This window comes from Fukomys damarensis, unplaced genomic scaffold (genome assembly GCF_012274545.1).
Source record: "Fukomys damarensis isolate Sample0158 unplaced genomic scaffold, DMR_v1.0_HiC HiC_scaffold_37, whole genome shotgun sequence".
Classification (NCBI taxonomy): Eukaryota; Metazoa; Chordata; class Mammalia; order Rodentia; family Bathyergidae; genus Fukomys; species Fukomys damarensis.
Window position 1 is genome coordinate 46,954,406 of NW_022900949.1, and position 4,347 is coordinate 46,958,752.

A 4,347-nucleotide genomic window follows, 5' to 3' on the forward strand; every position below is an offset into this window, starting at 1 on the left:
CATAAAGAATGAGAAATTAGACTCATTCATATGAAAATGGATACATATTGAGGATATACTCCTAAGTGAAATAAATAAGTCACATGTGTAAATACTGAATAGTTTCTCTGGTATGAATAAATTATAATAGTACATAAGACCCTAATGAGATAATTGACAATGTGAAATAGGAAGAAAAGGGCTAAAGGTGTAGGGAAAGTGGGAAGGGTAGGGGAAAGATAATTAGGGAAAAGAAAAAAATATGAGAAAATGAAAAAATGGAAATAAAGTGTTTGTAAATGGGGAGGGGAGGAGGGGGTGAAGGGAGGGCAGGGATGGGGAAAAAATGAGAACCAAGACCTGTCATGTAAAGGTCCCAGATCCCAATGTAACTGTACGGTACCTAAAATGTACCAATAAACTCAATGAGGGGGAAAAAAGTGCAGAAGAGGGCCAGGATGTAGTTCAGTGGCACTGCGACTACCTGGCAAGGGCAAAGTTCTGAGTTCGATTCCAGATACCAAACAGTCCAGAAGAGACTGGAGCCTGTCACTCAGGGCCTTTTTTCCGTATATCACACTCAGTTTTAAATCTCTTAAGATACCTTAAAATACGAGGTCCACGTTGAATAATGGAGGACAAGAAGTCCATGTAATGGAAAACGGAGGTTGCAAGATTTCGCTGTATATACTGTATATGCAAAAAAATAAAATTGAAGAGAAAAAATTTCATTTATAATAGTATAAAATAAAATGAAATGCCTCTGAATAAACTTAAGAAATGCCCAATGTCTATATGAAACAGTAAACCTTTCTGAAAGACGCAAAAGTAATCTTTTATGAACAGAAAGAATACTATGTACCCCAAAAGAAAGACTCAATAACATACAGACAGCAGTTCTCCCTAATTCATAAATTCATTGCAATGCTAAGTGTTTATGATGCCATCTTTCTTGGGCCGGGGATTTAGCTCAGTGTTCTGCCTCCTGTCTCACAAGCACAAGGACCTGAGTTCAATCCCTGGTACCAAAAAAAAAAAAAAAGAATCCATCTTTCTCTTCTTCTAGAGTTAATTATATATTTCATTTGTGAGCACAAAATCTAAGAGTCAGGAAGAAGAAAAAAACAAACAAACAAGAAGAGTCAGTGGGGTGGAGAGGGGCAACTCTACCAGATATTAAAACACATTAAAGTTTCTATAATTAAAAATTTAGTAATGACACAATAAAGATAGGACAACTTCAGGGTGTGGTGGTACACACCTGTAATCCCAGCATGTGGGAGGCTGAGGCAGGAGGATCACTGTGAGTTCGAGACCATGGTGAGTTCCAGGTCAGTCTCAACTACATAGTGAGACCCTGTCTCAAAAAAAAAACAAAAAAAAAAACCCAAGATAGGACAACCAATAGAACAGAGTAGGAAATCTAAGTAGGCTCTATGGCATATGGAAATTGAGTGCTTATAAAAAAGGAAGCATTTGAAAACACTGAAGGAAAGAGTGGATACATGATCAGAGGTAAATGATATTCTGACGAGGAGTCATAAGAAATACAGTAATATTGGATCAATCTCTCATTTTACACCAGGGTCAATTCTAAAGGTATTCTAGATTTAAATGTTCAAAAAGAAACCACGCAAGAAGAAATACAGGTGAATTCGTTTATAACCTAGATGTAAGAAGTTTTTTCCTTTGCCAAAAATTTTAAATTCCACACTACAAAAACACCATTAGCAAAATGAAAAGATAAGCAACAGGCTAGAAACTGCATTTGCAACTCTGTACACAAAAGGTTAATATCCCATTTTATAAGTACCATTTAAAATGTGAAGTTGAGAAAAAGCCAACAATACTCTAGTTTTAAATAGGCTAGATAGAGTTGGAAACACTTGACACGAAAATGGCTCTTAATGGCGTAAAAGGATATTCAGCTGCACCCCTATTGAAAGAAATTTTAAAATCTTCCTGAGACACCATTTTAACCTATCAATCTGTCAAAATATTAAACGTGTCCCTCTATTGTGCTGCTGAGGCTCTGGGAAACAGGGATGTTTACACAATGCTCATAGAAAATATCACCACCCCTATGGAAAAGAGTTGGGCAATATCTACACAAATGTTATATATACATATTTGACCTCACCTAATAATCCGACTTCTAGAAATCTCTCCCAATGACATATTGGCAAAAATATGAGCCAGAAATATGTATAAGCCTGCTCATTTCAAACTTGCCTACAAAAACCAAAAGGCTAGAAACAGTTTGAACACCTCCCAAAAGGGCCTAGTTGAGTAAAGGACGATAATCCACGAAAGGAGTTAAGAAGTGTGTCTTTAACTGCTGTGGAGTGATCTCACTGAGCTAAAAGGCAAGGTGAGGAAGGGTGTTTCATTCTACCACCTCTCTCAGGAAGGGAAAGCGACATGAACAGAGACGTCTTTGTTCGCATTGCAAAATGAACAGAATGTTTTTAAATGATCACTTATAGAAGCAGGGAGGAAATGGGGTAGAGGAGAAGGAACGGACACTAGTTTTTACATTTATCATGTCAGCTGGAGATGAACTGTGAAAATATTTTATACAATCACAAAATCAAATCTTAAAAAAGCGTAAAATTAAAAGTAAATGAATCCAACTATATATCAAGTTGATGACATAAATATACAGAAACCATTCCAAGTTATTTTTTAAACCACAGTAATTTGACTATACAGCCCCAGGGGAGATGCAGAAGAGAACAAAACAAAACAAAAACTTAAATTCTCCATAGTAATATTGTTGGTGGTAGGGTTGGCACAGTTATTCTGACACTGGTGTGTGTATGTGTCATATAAGCTGCAGGATAACATAAACAAGTAATTTGAGTTATGAAAAACAGAATTTTAGTGTGAGTAAAAGGAGATAGTTAAAAGATAGATTCAGTTCAGTGATAGATCTTTAGTACTGAATTTAAATAGGAACTATCAGTGTAGACGCATCATATATGTGATCATAAAATAAATATATCTCTATCTTCAAATGTGACCACTGGAAAGATCTAGAAGCAGTGAAAACATCTAGAATCAATGGCCAATCAAGTACCAATGAGCAAGTAGCATTTTTTTAACCTCAGATTTTGAAAATCAAAATCATCTTTCACCAAAAGATCAGCGCTCCTTGGAGGAATGGCTGAATCCAGGATTGGGAACAGGAAACATACAAGATGAGCGGAAATATTTCACCAGTCGGAAGGCAAGGAATTGATAAAGAATTCTAGGATCATGTCAAAAGATACAGAAAGCAATTTCAACAAGTGCCCACTATCCAAAGATGGTTAAGTATCATAACCACAGTGGATTGAAAATATGTTTGGATCCATGCCCATGTGTTCAGTACAATATTAAAAAAACACTAGTTAATCACCGTTGGAGTCTTCTGGGGAACCAGCTTATTATGAAAACAGGTACACAATGAGGGAGAATCAAGGATATTCCTGCCTTTCCTATAAGACCTATAGATATATCAGCTGAGAAAAATAAAGGTAGGAAGTATCTTTGTATGGAAGTATTCCAACTGGTAAACTAGAAAGAACAAGTATTAACTTATCTTTATAACCATATTAAAATAGAACCATAACAAAAACATGGTTCCAGGCCACAACAGCCATCACATAGCAGCTAATATCATAAAAGGAGACCAACAAACGTTACACACCCATTGGTAGAGCAGCAACACCACGTATGAAGTAATCTCAAAAAAATTCAGAACTAAATGGGATCTAAGCCTCAAGATAAAACTAGTAATTTACAGAAAATACCAGGGTCAGGATAAGCACAGTGCGGAAATCAGCGAAGAACACGGTCTAGAAACCTTAGACTAACAGACCCGCTATTTTTTCAATAATTAAAAATTGCAAGGGAAAGTAAAGAGGCAGAGGGAGAAACAGAAATCAAGAGAACGAGCTGACATATTAACCCATGGAAATGGACTTTGTTTGGATCACTAGTCAAATAAACATTAAAAATACATTAGAAAAAAATGAGAAAAAGTGAACAGAGTTGCTATTTGATGGTATTGAGGAATTAAGTTTTAAATGTGATCATAGTTGTCAAGTTATGTGTTTTATTAAAAGCATCCTTATAAGTAAAACAAACCACACATTTGTAATCACTGAAGGTGGATGATGAAGGTCTGTCAGACCATTCTTTCTAATATGTCTGAAAGTTTTGTAATATAAGTGAAGATAAAAGACCTACCTCATAGGGGTCAGTCTATGGATATTAAAAGAAATAATGTACAGGGGCCGGAGATTTAGCTCAGTGGTTCCGCCACCTGCCTCGCAAGCTCAAGGACCCAAGTTTGATCCCCAGTAACAAAAAAAAAAAAAAAAA

The 4,347-nt window shown here is 36.0% G+C and overlaps 1 protein-coding gene and 1 long non-coding RNA gene across 2 annotated transcripts in view; one reads left to right on the top strand and one right to left on the bottom strand.

The window, feature by feature from the left end:
* The window catches only part of Bfsp2 (beaded filament structural protein 2), a 66,211-nt gene that overhangs the window by 6,179 nt on the left and 55,685 nt on the right, over window positions 1–4,347 (top strand). The gene's annotated exons all lie outside the window — the stretch shown is intronic.
* LOC117284421 overlaps window positions 1–4,347 on the bottom strand; it is a 9,015-nt gene that overhangs the window by 4,050 nt on the left and 618 nt on the right. The window lies entirely within an intron of this gene.